The 19,283-nt window shown below is 46.2% G+C and overlaps 1 pseudogene; it reads left to right on the top strand.

Annotated features, from left to right (window-relative positions):
* Nucleotides 1–2,226: 2,226 nt before the first annotated feature.
* LOC106144467 overlaps nucleotides 2,227–19,283 on the top strand; it is a 28,496-nt pseudogene continuing 11,439 nt past the window's right edge.

The raw sequence follows: 19,283 nt of genomic DNA, 5'->3' as shown, positions 1-19,283 counted from the left end.
AGGTGGGATGCATGCTTTACATTGGAATTTATAGTACAGCCCCAGGCCAAGCTCTCATCCTTTGGGAGAGCCCAACATGGAGCGTCCAGCCTTTGGGCCTGTACTTTGGCTTAGGACACAGATATGGCTCAAGGTCCAGCTGCTACCTTTTCAGTCACTCAGTAACCTGGGCAGCCCCAGAAGATGATTGTTTTCTCTGTGTGTTCCTACAGCCTGTGGCGGGCCCTCCAGGCAGGAATGAAGCCCAGAGCCTCCTTGTCCTGGACTGTCTAACCTCTCTCTGGGTCAAAAGACCTTCAATTGCTATAGCTGAACGGTCTAACCTCTGTCTGGGTCGGAAGACCTTCAGTGGCTGCAGCAGATGGTCTAACCTCTGTCTGGGTTGGAAGACCTTCAGTGGCTGCAGTGGACGGTCTAACTATCTGGTCGGAAGACTTTTAATGGCTGCAGCTTTCCTTCTTGTCTGAAAACCACTTTCAGATGCACATGGAGATCCGAGGCAGGGACACAGTGACCCTATCCAGAGACACTGCTGCCCTGCTCTCAAGGCAAGTCCAGAATCCTATCAATTCTCTACCACTGTCCCCTATCATTTGGGCTTCAGACTCCCGCTGCCTCCCAGAGTCCACGGTTGGTTGTGAACCTTAGAACAGCCCAAATCCTTCTTCAGAAACTGAACCATGGCTCTCATCTGTTCAGATCCACCTGTGATGCTCTTTCTCCCTCCAACAGAAGTGCTTTGCTCTGCTGCTGGCCTCCATGAAGGTACCTGTTATGGATTTGTCGTGGTCCTAGCATCTTGCTGCGGGGTTGAGACCAGCTGCAGGTCCACAAACCAAGGTGGCTGGTCCCCTGGGTGTCTCCAGTGGCTAGCCATGTGGGCGGCGGGTGGGCAAGAGGTAGACAGGTCTGCACACCATGCAGATGGGTTTGCTGCAAGCTGTCAGGGTCCCTACAGCGCATGAGACCATGGGGTGGGGGAGAGGCAAGAGAGAGATGGATAAACATACCTTACAGAGTATAGTTAGGTTAGACATTTATTAGGTGGATTATGGAGGGGAAGGAAAAATGGGAGAAGAGGGGGAGGGGGAGACAGCCTCTCCAAGAGAGGGGACAGGAAGAAGGAAAATGGGGCTCTGAGCTTTCAGCTTATTTGTGGGCATCATCTTTGGCGGGGGAACCAGAGAAGGCTGGGTGCTGGCCACATCCTGGCATAGCTGGTCTCTTTGTTCCTGTCCGGTGTTTGTGGCATGGAAATGTCTGGTGTCTCTTACACCTGTTTAAGGTATTGGCAGAACAGAGGACACAGTTAAATTAAGGAGAAAAAAAAATTTTAGGACCAGGGTGGAATATAATTATTCAGCCACCCATAAGGCTGCACTTCTGGGTCCTAAGGCAGGCACATGTGGGCGGACCTTGGGAACAAAGGGCCCCTGTGACCCACGTGCGCACATGCGTGGTTACCTCCACCCGTGACTCAACTAACCCCCTGTGTGCGCATGCGTGGGTCACCCACCATCTGGTCCTCAGCGTCTGATGCACTCATGCAAAACCCCTGTGCACATGTGCAAGGCTTATGGTTGCCCGTGAAGCTTTTAAAAGCTGGACGAGCCATCTTTACCCCCCCCCCCCCCACAGTTTCCTTGGTCCGTTATCACATCCCTCTTCTTTAATAAATTCCTACATGGGTTTGTTTGCGTCTCATGTCCTTTTCTTATTCGCACTGGACATTTCACCTTCCCCACGGCCTCTCTCAGGCCTCAGTTCCCCACCTTGATCTGCTCACCCTGGTTTATATCTGCTCTTGTGGAACTGTAAAGAACAATCTGTACCAGGGCTTTTGGGGGGCTTTTTCTCACATGGCCTGCTGGGCTTTGCCTCATTAAACCCTTGACTTCTTCCTCCCTTCCAGCCGCACTCAAATGCCCCCTTGGCTGACAGAACTTCCCAGCCCACCTGCCTAAAGTATCGTTCTTACCTCCAGCCTGTGCGTGACCCTTTCCTCCCTCACACTCACACCGTGGTAACACTCCCTCCTCCCTTCTTAGCACAGCAGCCCGAGTTGTGCTACACATTTACACACGACTGTGAACCCACCACTAGAATATCATTGCATAATGAAGGAACTTTTTGTATCCATTCAAACTTACTGGAATAACAGTGCCGTACATAGGCGGGGGCCCTTGAGCTGGAGACGAGAGGGAAACGCCATTATCAGGAGGAGGGATGGCGGTAGCCGTTCTGTTTCTGGGAGAAGACAATGCACGTGCAATGACTTCCCTGCTTGCTGTGGCCCAGTGCGGAGATGGGGAAGTACTATGCAAGGAAGATGAGTGGGAGGCAGCACGTGGGTCTTCCAGGCTTTGTGGGCAGTGCTACAGAGCAATGGGCAAGCGCAGAGCAGTAAGGCCAGCGGGTGAATCGACCAAAAAGAGACTTTTAGAGAGCTCTTTCTGAATGTGCTGGGCAGCAGCGGGGTGGGAAGGGACACTAGAAAAGCCAAGGGACAATTCTGGAATATTCAAGGGAGGCAAGGTGCCGTGAGGGGTGTGCTCCACTCTAGGAGGACCTACTTCATCTTGTAAAACAAAACAAAAAACCCACAAACAGAAAACAGATGCCTGCATAAGTATCATATAATTTATTTTCTTAGCACTGCAATAGCATTCTATGAATACAAGGCTATCTAAGGGATTCAATAACCACAGTAGGTAGAGTATGATTCATATTAATACAAAAATATCCATAAAAATGACTGCATCTTTGGTAACCTCTCTCTGGGAATGAATTTCTTGATTTGCACCTTTGATCTTTCAGTTAAAATGTCTATTTATTATCATTCCTAAAACTTGAAGATAACACTTCCTTATTCACAAGCCCAGACCTAGCATTTCTGTGTAATGAAGGACCACAGGACAAAGTAGTTTTGCTTTATGGTCGTGAATTTGCTGATTCTCCTAAGTGCTTTTTAGATAAATAAACTAAAAGTAAACATTAAAAGTTGATATATATTCACTTAAAATTCCCTTTTTAAAGACAAATATTCTACCTTTTTGGTTTTGAAGAGATTCTAAAAAATATTTTTTCCAAAATTAATTCTTTAATGCTATGAATATTAAGACTGACTTGTGTATACCATTTGTTTATTCAATAGAAGGAGCTTCAGCTACAGTGGATAGAGTGTAACTCAGGGTAGAACACTTGCCTGGCCTGTTCAAGTCCCTGGGGTCCCATTCCTGGATCTGCTCCTCCTGGAGCCTTAGCTTTAGGATTGGTCTCTTTAACTTACTTTGTGGTAGTATACACACCACGAATAACCTAAGTCCATCAGAGCATCCACAGACTCAGCCAATGCCTCGCACAGTAGGGCTATAGGTATGTCCATTTGAGCCCATGGGTCCAACCTCACCCCGGTAGACTCATGTCCTCTCTCCCTGGCAGAAAGATAGGTCATTTCTCTGTCCACCAGCACAGATATTGCCATGTTTCCTCCTCAGGAACTACTGGTGCCAGCTGCAGTCAACCCTTATACCCTCTGACTCCTCCTGTTACTACCCTGGCATGCTGCCCTGGGATCTTCAGATCGAAACCATGGCTGGTGAACTATTAAAAGAAGGGATTCTGGAATCAGGCTTCCTCAGCCAATCAGCTTCCACTTGGATAGCAGTGTGGCTAAAACAGTCATGTGACACCTCGTAAGCCACTTATCCTCCCTTGTTTTATTTCTTTCACTGGTAGAACCAGGGTAATATTGAAACCTATGGTACCAGCTTCCTGTGAGATGTGAACAGGACATGTGGGCACTCAGGGAAGTTATTTTGGGTAAAGGAACATCAGAATTGCTAACACTATTGATGTCGGGGCTAAGTCTTTTTTGGGGGGGGCGGTTTCGAGACAGGGTTTCTCTGTGGCTTTGGAGCCTGTCCTGGAACTCCCTTTGTAGACCAGGCTGGCCTCAAACTCACAGAGATCCGCCTGCCTCTGCCTCCCTAGTGCTGGGATTAAAGGCGTGCGCCACCACCGCCCGACTTTGGGGCTAAGTCTTAACTTCATAGGTTGTCTAAGACACTCTGCCCTCTGCATCATATCGGAGGTTTTGCTTTTCTAGCTTACCCCTCTTTCTATTGCTTCAACCTTTTTGGGAGAAGTTTGGTTTTTTATTCTTTGCTTCCTTCAGAGGACACGAGTCACCGACTTTGATGAGCCCTGGCTCTCTCACTTGCAACTTGAAGGAATCTCATCCTACAGTTCCCAGTTAAGTAAGAAGCAACCCATTTTCCTCACAGGTTGGTGTGGGACAATTCTACATTCTGTCAATTATGTTTTAAATAAATGCTGATTGGCCAGTAGCCAGGCAGGAAGTATAGGTGGGACAACCAGACAGGAAGTAGAGGCAGGTCAAGGAGAACAGGGGAATTCTGGGAAAGAGGAAGCCTGAGTCCCATCCAGACATGGAAGAAGCAAGATGTGACCTGCTCTGCCGAAAAAGGTAGTGAGCCACGTGGCTAACATATACAAGAATAGCAGGCTAATATAAGTTATAAGAGTTAACAAGAAGCCTGAGCTAATGGACCAATCAGTTTATAACTAATGTAAACCTCTGTGTGATTTTCTTTGGGACCTAATGACTGTGGGAACTGGGCAGGACAGAAACCCCAACAAGCAGGCCCTCATGTTACAATGGGTTTATCTCACTTTGTTTTACAAATTTAAGTATTCAATTGAACTCAGGTGGTAGTGGATGGACTGTGGAAGTGCCTTGTGTAATCTCTCACAGTATCTTATTAATTTTCTATTTTACTTTGACATTCTTCCCTTTCGATAGTTGGACACATTAAATTGGCTTATTTCTTCTAATATTTGGATGAAGCATTTTATTTCTCCAGTCCCTCACCGAAGACGCTAATGTTGCTGCAAGCTCTTTGTTGTCATGAAAAACTCTAGGAAGAATTCTTTTCTGCTTAGTTTTCCATCTGTACACCTGTTCTTTCCTTTATTTGGCATAGATTAACCCAACACCTAGTCTATGCTAAATATGATGAGGATGGGAAAACAGTATCATCAAAAATAGATACAGCTCCTTCTGTTTTAGTAAGGGACGAGAGTAGACTGTAAATTAATAAGGCTATATATAAAGTAAAGAAGAAAATAAGTCAAGCTAAGAAGGCAGAGAAGGCTGTGGGTGCTGCCTAGCTGGGGAGGGGTCAGCAAGGGCCTGTCTGAAAATGGAGTGAAGATTGGACAGAGGCGTGCCGGAGCCACAGTGGCCATGTGGTTATCTACAAAGGAACACTCCAGGTATGAATATGCCAAGCTCTGAGGGAAAACACTAGACAGTTAGTTCTAGAACTTGCCATGGTTTTAATGATCCCTCCAGTGGCCGAGGAGAGAGAAGCTTCTGGGAGAATGAGAAGAGGGAGCATCCAGATAGGAAGCCTTGACGGTGGCCCTGTTGCAAGTGGGTAGCCGTGGTGGATGATATACGGTAGAGATGCTGGGGCCTCAGGCAAAACAACATGAAACTTCCGGAAAGGTTGAGTAAGCACCAGAATGAAGACTGGGAGCCATATGGGAAGACTGGAGCAAGAGACGCAGGAGCTTTCTAAGGGCTTCAAGAAGGAAGAAACCAGCAATGACGTCAGCCAATGCTGATGGGTCCGACAAGATGACAGACCATAAACGATTCTGTGGAGGAGTTTGCTGTGAAGGGCTTTAGAAAGAGAAGTACAAAAGAAGACAATTGTCTTTCCTCTTTGTTCTCCCCGGCCACTTTCCGTAAGGATCACAATTCATGTTAGTGTTGGTGACACCACTACACGGGAGAGAGGAACAAAGCAAGGGTAACTAGGAGCCTGGGGGCGGGAGAGGGAGGGCAGGCGTGGAAGCTGCCGGAATGCGCAGATGCGAGCTTCGCTGATGACCGCGGCCATGGAAAGGTTTGCTTGCTCTCGCAGCCTCAGTAAGTGAGGTTGCCAACTGAATGTGAGGTAGGAAAGGAAAGTATTGGAGGAGAAAAATCCAGACACCGCAGGACAGTGGAGAGCAGGGCAAACACCAGAAGCTCTGAGGAGCAGTTTGGCGACCATCAGGTGGGCTGGGTGCTGAGAGTGAGCGAAGACCACCCCGCCCCGAGGCCTGGCTGTGCTTAGATGTCAGCCCATGGGGCTCTGTGATGCCTTCTAGAACGGCAGCACTAGTTGGGAGAGTGCTCCCCCAGTGTATGGGAAGCCCCGGCTTCAGTCCCTAATACCACTGAAGCTGGTATTTGGAGTATGCCTGTGTTTTAGTCCTGGTTCACGGAAGGGTCAGAGCCGGTAAGATTTATTTATTTATTATGTATACAATATTCTGTCTGTGTGTATGTCTGTAGGCCAGAAGAGGGCACCAGACCTCATTACAGATGGTTGTGAGCCACCATGTGGTTGCTGGGAATTGAACTCAGGACCTTTGGAAGAGCAGGCAATGCTCTTAACCTCTGAGCCATCTCTCCAGCCCCGGTAGGATTTATTAGATTGGCTTATAGGCTGTAGTTCAGGTAGCCCCACAGCAGCCATCTAACAACGGAAAGACCAAGAATCTGAAGTTCAGTCCATGAGACTGGATGTCTCAGCAGTCCCAGCCTAGCTGGAGTCTCAGCTTTGGGGGTTTTAGTTGATTCTAGATGTATCCAAGCTGATAACAAAGATTAACCATCACAACCCCAACAACAGGCACTCAGGAGACACAGGGTCAGAGCATGTCCAAGGCCAACCTGCGCTATCTCAAACAAAATTACACTCTAAAGATGAGCCTCTCTCCTAGGCTTGTTCATTGTTCCTTTTCCCTCTGTGAAATGTGTATTTATATCTGTCCTAATTTGTTTCCTGAAAATGAAGTCTCAGATACAGTCTTGGCTGCAGGTCATTTATCCAGAATCACAATCAAGGGAGTGGGGACAGCAGAAAAAAGGAAAAGTCCAGCTAGAAAGGATGTGGGCTTCCTGACATAGTCAGCTCTTCTAGTTAGCATCTACCTAAACTGAACATGCCCACTCCCTGCCCCCCACCAAGCACCTGTCAAGGACCCTAACCTCAGACCTGAAAATGGCAAAGCCTTTCTGCCCCGCCCCGCCCAGCCCCACTCTTCTCTGCCCCACCCCGCCCCTCCCTAGGGAGAGGCTCAGAAGGAAATGGCAAGGCCTCCCTGTCCTGCCCCTCCCTGCATCGCCCTTCTCCGCCCTGCCCTGCCCCGCCCTGCCCTGCCCCGCCCTGCCCCACCCCGCTCTGCCCCACCCCGCCCCCCCCTAGGGCAAGGCTCAGAAGGAAATGGCAAGGCCTCCCTGTCCTGCCCCTCCCTGCATCGCCCTTCTCCGCCCTGCCCTGCCCCGCCCTGCCCTGCCCCGCCCTGCCCCACCCCGCTCTGCCCCACTTTGCTCCGCCCCACTCCGCCCACCCTGCCCCGCCCTGCCCCACCCCGTCCTGCATCGCCCTTCTCTGCTCTGCCCTGCTCCTCCCTTCCCTTCTCTGCCCCGCCCCAGGCTGAGGCTCAGAAGGAAATGGCAAGGCCTCCCTGTACTGCCCCGCCCAGCCCCGCCCTTCTCTGCCCCACCCCGCCCTGCATCGCCCTTCTCCGCTCTGCCCTGCTCCTCCCTTCCCTTCTCTGCCCCGCCCCAGGCTGAGGCTCAGAAGGAAAGGGCTAAACCTTCCTCTGGGTCTGAGCACCAGCGCTGGTAGAGTGCCGAGGGTGTGCCCCATAGCTCCCTCCCCTGGGAGTTTACGTCCCCTGCGTAGATGGCTCCTACCGAGATTAACTAAACCATCTCACCAACCCTAGGGCCAAAATTCTTAAATCTGTCTTTCCAACCGCCACTAGCTACCAATTGCTAAGGATTGGATACCATGTCCACCTCCTCTCTACATGGCGGATGTGGTCCGGCTTGAGCTTGTACAGGGCTTGTGCATGTGTCTATCACTGCGACTTCAAATGTGCAGCTGACGTGCATGTTTGGAGGACACTGTTTCCTTGTTCAGTCACTGTCTCTGGCTTTCCCTGCCTTTCTGCTCCCTTCCACAGTGACCCTGAGCCTTGGGAGACAGAGCGGAGGACAGATGTGGGTCTTTGTAGTAATCACCATATATTGCAAATAGAAGCGTCTCTGATAAGGATTTAGAGGTGCCTGATCTATGAGATGTTGACAAATCGTTAGGGTTAGGTTTAATATCCATTTAGAAGAATAGCAGCGTGTTCTCCCAAATGGTCTATGATCTGTGTAGCTGCAGGTTCTTGGCTCAGCAAGATTGCCAAGTATGAGGCTTTATCTTGTAGAGGGGACTGAAATTCAACCAGAAAAGGGGTTAGTTACTACTGAGCCATTGGGCACGGTATGCCAGACCAGTCATGACTGCAGCCGGTAAGGCCTGTGATGACCTTTCTCCTGCATGAAACTTTCTAGCACCTTCAAAGTTAATCAGTAGGCATGGAGTTTCCAGGTCAGTATCAGCTTCATATTTCTGCATTTTGTGGCTCAAATACATGATGTCTTCAGCAACAAGGTCTTCCATCTGGAGGGTCGCCAATAGCATGAGCAACAGTCTGGTGAGGAAGGAAGACTGTCCTATGCACTATAGGATGTCTAGTATCCTTGCTCTCTGTCCTTTAGATTGCAACCACAGAATGTGCTTCTAGACATATATAAATGTTTCCTATGGGACAAACTCACCCATGAGAAAGAAACCTCTGCTCTATATGTATAAACAAGAAAAGCGGGGATTACCAAGTTGCAGAGTTATGTTCCAGGAGTATGTGGTCATAACGGACAGGGCAGGACAGAGCAGAGGTTCCTCCATCTTGTATTCGTGCTGAGGCCATTTTAGATTTAGCTAGAACTTAATCTCCTTGATGGAGGAGAATCCCATTGAAAATCACCCAGCTCTATTCTAGGAGCCCAAGGTCAGATGTCCCCCCCCCACTGGTGCAGAGCCCCCTCCAGCGAACTGCTTATCATGGCTTCCATCAAATGGCTTATACAAACTTCCTCTGCAGCTGCTGAGTGAGATGCCAGAACAAGACTTTTGCCTTTAAAACCTCTCTGCTCAGGACACTCTGTGCTACACTCTGGTCCTGATCACCTACCTGAGTTTAGCCCCAGCCAGCCAGAGTAAAGACTTCTAATATTGTGTCTGAGTGGTCATCTCGGGTAGGCTCCCATGAAGAATAAACTCAAGCTCTTTCCAGGACAGGCTGTCACTGAGATACCAAGGATTAAATGTCAGTTACAACATCCATTTGTTGTGTGGCCTTATGTATATTATGTTATACATGAGTTCATCCAAACGAGGTTAAAAGACTGTCCTGTCTGCCCAGACTTCTGAGACCAGGTATAAGTTTGGGGGCTCCCAAGGTCATCCTCGTTTCAGGCAGCTGTTCATATTTAAGGCTTTTCCAGACCCCCTTACGTTTACTACACTGTTTAAATGGCTCACAGGACTCGGGCAGTATAGTATTTATGATTACAGCTTATTATGGCAAAAGGACACAAATCTGACATTTGAAGGAAGAGTGCAGCCCAGAATTTGGGACTAGAGGACTCAAACAGAAAGCTCTGCAGCTTCCAGAACACATCACCTCTGGCATACACATGCAGCAATCTGTGTATGGAGCACTGCCAACCCTTGACCTCACCCATCACCAAATCTATGTATGGAGCACTGCCAACCCTTGACCTCACCCAGTCACCAAATCTATGTATGGAGCACTGCCAACCCTTGACCTCACCCAGTCACCAAAGTGAAGGCTTTTACTCCATCTTCATTATCCCAATAATTGAATAAGTTCTCATATGGTTGAACTCACCCTCTGGCTGCCTCCAATCCCCAGGACCTGGGATGATAGAACACAACTGAGTGTCCCAACTCCTCTTTCTGGCATTGTCCAGACACAATGTGAGTGATGTCATTAGCATAAATTCTCAGGATACACTAGGAATCATCTCATTAGCATAAATGGGGGCCATCATGGATTGAATAACAATCCAGGAAATTCTAAAGATTTGGAGTTAATCTGAATCTCCAGTTCCTCTCTTCTGTAACAGGGAAAGATATTCTAAGGAGAGATACTTGTGCCCCTCCCCTTCGATATTAGGTGATTAACACAATTATCCCCAAGGAACTGAAATTTCCCCAGGAAGATCATGTTTGGAGAAGAGAAAGGTTAGAGTTTAGTACCAAAGAAAGAATTCGTCTCCTGGGAAGAGATTTCACACAGCCTAACAACTTCTCAAACATCTGTTGAAACAGCCTAGAACCTGCACGCTGATATTCTAATGGACCATACCTTGACCATGACTGTTTAGCTATGCCTATCTCTTGCCCTCAATTTAAACCTAAGGCTATGTCAGTACCCCCAAATGCTCTTAGGGAAGCACTGAACCTCTTTACGTTTTCTGATTATGACAGGAAATTTGAAATATTTATCTTGCAGTCTTATTAGGGTAGATAGAGAAAATGCAGGCGAAGTCCTCAGCACAATGCCTAACAGATGCCACCATTGCATTTTCTCCTCCCGGTCTACCTGGTGCACTACCTAAACTTATATGACAAGAGCAAACATGCAGGGGTGGGCACGGGGATGGGGTTTTATACAGTGATACAGTCACAAAGTTAAGAATTTGTGGCCAGTGGTGCTGGGTTAATTCTCCACAACTTGATCAGATCTTAGAGAGGCTCAAAGAAAGAGATGGATTTCTAGGGTGAAAGCTCCCATCCTGTTCCGGGAAAAGGAGGGCTCTTTTCAGGCCCTTCCCAGCTTCAGAGCCACAGGCTGTGGGCTTTGCAGATCATGGGAGACAGAAAATCAAGAAGTTCAGAGCCTGGATGTTGGGTGGCCCTGCAGGTTAAAGGTTGCAGTCTCCCATGTCCAGGCAGCTCTCTCTGAGCTTGGCCGGAGATGGAGGACTCCCTACCTATCTTGGGGGCTTCCCACTCTCTGCCTGACCTTGTTTGGAGGCTGTCTCTAAGCCTGGCTGCCTGACTTATCTTAGGTGTGACCTTTGGCACAGTTCTCTACAAAGCTCTCCCCCTTCAGCCACCATGATAACAGGCTTGTGCTAGCAGCTTTGTGATAGGAGCAGGCTGCCAGGCAGTTAGGTGAGCCCAGCTGCCCTTCCCATCTCCGACTCTGGAGGAGAGCCTAGCTGTCCCACTGAAGCTTCCTCTGGTAAAACTGTTTCCGCCACGTTACAGGCCATACAAAGCCCTGCTAGTTACTTCTGTTCCTTTGGCCTGGTGGCCATTGGACCTCAACGGAAAAGGAGACCGACATTTGGGCGCTGGAATAAGAAAGAAAGCTGGGTGTGGTCCCTGCTTGGCTTTGTCTACCTGGGTGCCTAATCCTGGGAGTTTCACTTTTCTGTCTTCAAATATGGAAGAGATGGTTCAGCAGTTAAGAACACTGGCTGGTTTAATTCCCAGCACTCATATGGCAGCTCACAACAGCTAATAACTACAGTCTCAGGGGATCTGATGTATTCTGGCCCTGATGGGCATCAGGCATACACATGGTACATGGATATATGTGCAGGAAAAACACCCATGGACATAAAAATAAGTAAATATTTAAAACTATGGAAAACGCTATATCCCTAAAGAGTATAGAGTTGTTAAAAACAATAAATGAACCTCTATGTTTAATAAGTGGAATTGTTCTACAATTAAGTTCTTGATAAATGACAACAACTATTCTTTTTTAAAAAAAAATGCCCTTCAGGTGACCTGGGGTTGGATTTGGGATCGGTGTTGTGGTTTCCGCTGTTTTGAGTCTGATAATTCAAGTAGAATATTTATGTTATTTTTCCCGTCATTGCTGCTAATTAATGGATGATTTAGGTCCATTTTAGAACTAATCCAGAGCCCACAGAGTGAGTTTGGAGAGGATATAATGAAAGCAGCACCTGTGCCCTGGGTTAGAAACACTGTCTTCTGGATCACCGCTTTCCTGCGTGGCTCCTCTGCTCTGAGCTGGTAACGCTGTCTTCCGGATCACCCGCTTTCCCACGTGGCTTCTCTGCTCTGGGTATCTTCCTAACTTCCTCCACTTTATGACACTGACTGATACTTGAAAAAGCATTTCCTTCAGTAAGACTTGCTGCTTCCCAAATGCCAGCTCCTTCTGTGTCTCGAATGTTCTCCTGATCCGTTTCCTTTCACTAATCCTTATATACCCTCCAGTACAGTTTAGTTCTCCCAGGGTACATGAGTAACGCTAGCAGACTGAGACACAGAGAACATCTAAGAAGCCTGGGTGCTCAGCCTACACATGATCTGATGAGGAACAGCACGAACAATAGAAAACTCAGAGACCTAAAGATCAGAAAGGCAAAGCACCCAAGCCACTAGAGAGCTCCTACCTCTGTGATTTCAGATCGAAAGGGGAGGGAGTTCCTGTCTGTGTCATCAGGCATGCATCTTCACTGCCTGCCCTCAGTGGCTAACTAACGTGGTTGCTAGGATTAAAGGTGTGTGCCACCTCTGCCTGGCCTGTGTGACTGGCTAGTGTGTCTGTTTTGCCTTCTGATCTTCAGGCAAGCTTTATTTATTAAAATACAAATAAAATATCACTACAGGCAGATGGACTTTTACAGTCTTATTAGAGCACACGTGGACTTCACAATCTAGAAGTCTCTTTATGTACAATTGTAAGCAACTCTGCCGTTTTCCACTGTTCTGCATTAACCTCTAATCTAGAAGTAAGCTCTGCTTCAGGAGGAACACAGAGTTTAGCAGCCTTGGTGTATTCACAGCAGCAAGAACGACTGGAATATTGAGTAAGGAAACCCTCAAAGCATAGTCTCAGGAATGAGGCAGCTACTGACCAGAGGCGCGGGCTGGACTTTGCTTCCAACCCTTCCTGGCTGGAGATGAGGAGGAAGGTGGGAATTAATCACAGGTCACCAGCTCCCTGAAATAAAGCACAAGTGCTGGATGAGAGTGTGCCGCAATGTCCTGCCCTATTTTAGTTCTTTACAGGATGGATGTGTTAGATGAATGGCTAGGAAGATATTCTATCGACGATACCATGGGTTCTTGAATCAGTGTTTTGTCCATCTTGAGTTAGTGTTTCTGCAGAGGGAGAGATGAGTCTCTAGTATTACCCTTCAAAGCGCAGATACTTAACTTTCTCAGAATTATCTCTTTAAGAATATCTTTTCCCTAACACATATATTTTTGGCACCTTTATTAAGAATCAGATGGCTATGATTACATGGCTTATTTCTGACACATATGTATGTGTTCCTACAAAACCCTGCATTTGTTTTCCCAGTTCTGTCCTAATTTGAAATCAGGTAATGTGTGCTGGCATCATTTGTGCTTTTGTTCAGGATTCTTCCGGCTGTTCAACAGAGTCTTAACAACAAAAGAAAGACATCAGCATTGGTCTATTGATACATATGTCAAAGAAAATGTTAAATTAAAAAAGTTCCTGACACAAAACATCCAGGAAATCCAGGCACTATGAAAAGACCAAACCTAAGAATAGTAAGAGTACAAGAAGAAACCCAGTTAAAGACCCAGAAAATACCTTCAACAAAATCATAGAAGAAAACTTTCTTAACCAAAAGATGGAGATGCCTATAAGTGTACAGAAAGCTTACAGAACACCAAATGGATTAGACTAGCAAAGAAAGTCCCCCCAACATAATAATCTAAATATTAAGCATACAGAATAAAGAAAGAACATTAAAAGTTGCAAGATAAAAGGCCAAGTAACTTACAAATGTATAATTATTAGAATTATACCCAACCATCTTTTCTTAAAGATTTATTTATTAATTATGTATACAGTGTTCTACCTGCTTGTATGCTGCAGGCCAGAAGAGGGCACCAGACCTCACTACAGATGGTTGTGAGCCACCATGTGGTTACTGGAAATTGAACTCAGGACCTCTAGAAGAGCAGCCAGTGCTCTTAACCTTTGAGCCATCTCTCCAGCCCCACCCAATATTCTTAATGGAGACTCTAAAAGTCAGAAGGGCCTGGATGTCTTACAGACTCTAAGAGACTACAGATGCCAGCTCAAACTACTGGGCTAACATTCAATTACCATAGATAGAGAGAATAAAATATTCTACCATAAAGTCAAATTTAATCAGTATCTGTCTACAAATCCAGCCCTATAGAAGGTGCTAGAAGGAAAACTCCATCCTTGGTAGGTTAACAACACCCATGAAAACAAAGGAAATAATCTCACACCAGCAAAATCAAAAGAAGGGAAACACATAACACACACACACACACACACACACACACACACACCCCACCATCACCACCACCAACAGCAGCAACAAGATAACAGGAAGAATCATTGGTCATTAACTTCCCTCAGTGTCAATAGACTTAATCCCCCAGTAAAAAGATCCAGGCTAACAGAATGGATGTGAAAACAGGATTCATCCTTTTGATACATTCAAGAAACACACCTCAGCATCAGCGATGGATATTGCCTCAGAGTAAAGGGTTGGAAAAAGGTTTTCCAAGCAAATGGATCCAAGCAGCAAACTGGTGTAGCCATGTGCAACCAAAATTAATCAAGAGGGATAAGAAGGAGACTTCATAATTATCAAAGGAAAAGTCGACCAAGATGACATTTAAGTTCTGCTCATCTATGTCCCAAATGCAAAAGGATGCACATTTGTGAAAGAAATATTACTAAAGCTTAAATCACACATAGAACCTCACACCATAACAGTGGCAACCTCAACACCTCTCTCTCTCCCTTGGACAAGTCACCCAGACAGAAGCTAACAGAGAAGCAATGGAGTTAATAGACATTTCAATACAACAGACTCCCTTTGGGGCTATTTTCCTTCAAACCTAGGTGTTTAGCCCAATTGTCATCAGAGAGGCTTCGTCCAACAACTGATGGAAACAGAAGCAGAGACCCACAGCCAAACATTAGGTGGAGCTTGGGGAATCCTGAAGAAGAGGGGGAAGAAGGATTGTAGGAGCCAAAGGGACACCACAAGAAAACCCAGAGGATAGACTAACCTGGTCTCCCAGGGGCTCACAGAGACTCAACAGACAACTGGGAGCCTGCACGGGACTGATGTAGGCATTCTGCATATACTCAACAGTTGTGCAGCTTGGTCCTCTCTTAGATTCCTAACAGTGGGAGCAGGGGCTCTCTGACTCTTTTACAGCTTTTCCTCATACTGGATTGCCTCGTCCAGCCTTCAACTTGATACACCATGTTCACGGATATCCATGGGAAGCCTGTCCTTCTCTGAATAGAAATGGAGGAGTGCTATGGGACAATGGTCTTTTATCCTGTTACTTGTGTTATTTTTAATAAAATGCTGATTGGCCAGTATCCAGGCAAGAAGTAGAGGCATGGCAATGAGAATCTTGGGAAGAGGGAAGCTCAGTCTGCAGTCATGACCTAGCCACCGAGGAAACAAGATGTGACTGCCTCGCTAAAAAAGGTACCAAGTCACGTGGCTAACATAGACAAGAATTATGGGCTAATATAATTTTTAAGAGTTAATAAGAAGCCTGAACTACTAGGCTAACCACTTTATAAATAATGTAGACCTCTGTGTGATTTCTTTGGGACTTAAGGCTGTAGGACCGGGTGGGACAGAAACTTCAGATAACAGAGGAAGGCAGAGGAGAGGTAGGGGGAGGACTGGCAGGAAAGAAAGAAGGGGAATCAGTAGTTAGGCTGTAGAATCAAATAAAATATTGCTATCTAGCCTCTACACACATGTGAACACTTGTGCTCACTCTTCTGAATGTATAAATGCACTCTCTCACAAGTACATATCTCACACACTCTCACACACACATACAAGCACGCATGCATGCATACACACACAAATTAAAAGTAAACATTTATTTTAAAATGTCTAGAATAATTTAACAGTGAACCAGTTCCATCTTAGATTTTTTCCTTATTAGAATTTTTTTTTTAAAAAAAACTGTAGCTTAAAAAAACTAAAAGATATATTTGAGACTAGGTCTCACTATATGGTCTGTAGACCAGGTACTCTGTAGACCAGGCTGGCCTCAAGTTCACAGAGGTCTGCCTGCTTCTGCCTTCCTAGTGCTGGGATTAAAGGTGTGTGTTGCCATACCTGGCTCAATATCATAGTCTTGTAAATTTTGTTTAGATGCTTTATATGCTTCAGATATGTGAGTCACAAGTGGGCGCTGGGAACTGAACCTTGGTCCTCTGGAAGAGCAGCCATTCTTTAGCCTCCTACATGCCTGTGGGGCAAAGAGTAAGATCTGAGCTGTATCTCTGTCTCTGAGTGGAAACGTGACATCTTCAACCTTTGAAAGTCCATAGTATCATAGGTACATACTATTGCCCCCTCCCATAAGAGTTATTCCAAATGGGCCTGTCAATCACAGGACAGGAAAACACACCTCAAAAACTGAAACAGTGGAAACCAGAATACACTCAGGTGTTTTTCACTTGACAATGAAAGTCAGAATACACTCATGTTTAAAAGACAGTGAGAATGCCAGGCCAGCCTGGTCCACAGAGTGAGTTTCAGGATAGCCAGGTCTACACAGAGAAACTCAGTCTTGATGAAACAAAACAAAACAAAACAAAACAAAACAAAAAGAGAGAAGGAAAGGAAGGAGTAGCATAGCTGTCCCTTCTATCCCTTCAGTGAATTAACATTTCACCAGGAGCCCCACACTGATCACTGATGCAGTTGCTTATATTGTCCTCGTCAGATTTTTTATTTTTTTTTGTCAACTTGATGTGTCAAGCCAGGATCAACCGGAAAGAAAGAAAATGTCTCCATTAGATAGGCCCATAGGCAAGTGGGTAGGGCATTTTCTTGATTAGTGACTAGCGTGGGAGGGCCCAGCCCACTGTGGGTGATGCCACCCTTGGGAAGGTGCCATAGCCACGAGGAACGAGAACTCTTCCAGCAAGCAGAACTCTTCCATGGCCTCTGCTTCAGTTCTTGCCCCCAGGTTTCCGCCTTGAGTTCCTGTTCTGGCTTCCATAGATAGTGAATTACAAACTGTAAAATGAAATAAATCTTTCCCTTCCCAAGTTGCTTTTGATCATTGTTTTGTAAAACTATGAAACTTCATGAAACTGCTCCTATATCTATAACCCTAACCCTAATCTATGTCCCTGGCCATGACCACTCCCAATGGCTCCAGAATAAGCTGTCCTTTATTACCTTAAAGGTAAGAGCTGCCTGTTGTGTGTTGGTTTCCTTTATTCCCTTAAGGTAAGAGCTGTGTGCTGTGTGTTGGTTTCCTTGCTGTTGTTGTTTGTTTTGCTTTGCTTTGTTGTTTGTTTTTTTGCATAGACAAGAGTTACATCTCAAAAGGTTGCTAAGAATCCCCATTTCTTTCTTCTTGGTAAGTGGGATAAGTGGTGGCTCCAGAGAGGCCTCAGATGGGATGATAATCTGCTAAGGTAAAGCCAGAGTTGCACAAGGAGGTCTGCACATCTTCTTTCTGTCTACGGGAGATCCTAGAGGACCGCAGGTGTGCAGCTGGAGAGAAGAAAGGTCCCTGGTGGCTGTCTCAAATTCTTGCTGTGCTCTGCGCCATGTGGAATAATCCAGTAAGCAGCACCCCTCCATGGCCTCTGCATCAGCTCCTGCCTCCTAATTCCTGTCCTGACTTCTGTGAGTTCCTTCCTGACTATGGACTATGCATATGGAAACAAGCCCTGTCCTCCCCAACTTGTTTTTGGTCATGGTGTTTTTTCATAGCAATAGAAACCGTAAATTAAAACAGGTTAGATCAGTACAGGTTTTGTGTGATTCCAGAATCCATGTTCTTAACCATGTAGCATTCTGGGATAAAATTACAGGCTGCATGTAAAGCTTCTGACTCACAGTTAAGGAATATGGGAAGAGGCAGATAGCACAGACAGGTAAATCCGGGGTCTGGCAGAGGAAGCTCTGTCTTGACTCTCCTGGGGAACAGAAGTCTGGAGCCCTGAAAACACGAGCTTGGAAAGGGCCTGGGACTTCACCCCCCAGACATGCGCTTTGTGCCTCTCCACCAAGCTGTTTCTTTACATCCATTTTCACTTTGCCTGAACTCACATCACTGAGCTGCGGAAGGAAGGGTTCTGCTGCCACCCACTCTCCCCGGATTTGCTGACCTACAGGGTGCTTACTAGGGGTTTACAAACTTGCTTCAAGGATACTACAGGAAGGATATATATTTTCCCACACACTGCTTTGCTCTTCTCTAAGAAAAAATAAGCGTACAATACAATAGAGCTTAAAGAAAGGTCCTGAAGAGGTAACAATTGATTTTCTGTGAAGTCTATTTCTTAAGAGACTTTAGAGAGCAGGGGTTCCCCCACACTTCCCAGGAGTTCCTCAGAACCATCCTTCCTATTCTTCAATTGGAGGTGAGGGAGGCTGAGAAGGCTCTGCCCCCACCTTGATTATCTACCCAGGGAGCAAGCACAGCACAGGGCTCTCAACGTTGCCTTAAACCAACCTTAATGCTACGTACCCGCAGCACTGAGCTAGGCCGTGCAGACACTGCCTGCTAGCTGACACCCGAGGAGAAAGTCACCAGTCAAAAACCTCAAGAACAGGGCTCTGCAACAGATTCCAGGGTCACCTACTGAAGCAGAGGGGCCTCCTGGTGGCAGCAGTTATATCACTAATGTTCCTGGCTCCTTTCCTTCATGATGAAAAGACACTAGAGAGAAACATGACTTTCTTGTATGAAAAGCCAAATGTTTTTTTTTAAAAAAAAGATTAAGCAAAAGAAAGGCACCAACACTGCCTTAAGGAGATAAAATACAGAGCACATTTCTAAGTTCAAATTCTCTAATAATCATATTTTGTAAAATAATTGTCAAAAGAAATGAGTGAAATTTGAGTAACACATTGTGCTTACAGTCACTGCATTATCGTGCAACAAGCAATCAATATAAAGACATTTATCAATGACATTAACATTTTATTTCATATTAATCTCTTATGTGCATTATACACATATAGTTGTTGGCACAAAATATAGCTCTTGCTTCAAAGGGGATGAAAGATAATTTTCTCTGAGTCAAGTAAGTGACCATGACCCAGGAACATGGATTCAGTTTACCCTGAATGATGATGCGCTAGATAGGACCACTCTGGTATGGCTAAGGGGAGGTTCACTGTGGATACAGGAACAGGGCAGCCAGAGACATCTGGGAGAGTGCAGATCAGAGACAGAAAAAAGGAGCTTGGACTGGACATGGCCAGGGCTCTCTGTGGAAGAGAGGAGGATAGCAGGGGATGGGGGGGGGACAGTGAGAACAGAAGG

This window comes from Microtus ochrogaster, unplaced genomic scaffold (assembly GCF_000317375.1).
Source record: "Microtus ochrogaster isolate Prairie Vole_2 unplaced genomic scaffold, MicOch1.0 UNK137, whole genome shotgun sequence".
Lineage (NCBI taxonomy): Eukaryota > Metazoa > Chordata > Mammalia > Rodentia > Cricetidae > Microtus > Microtus ochrogaster.
Note: the sequence above shows the minus strand (reverse complement) of the source record. Positions and strands in the feature narration are given on the sequence as shown.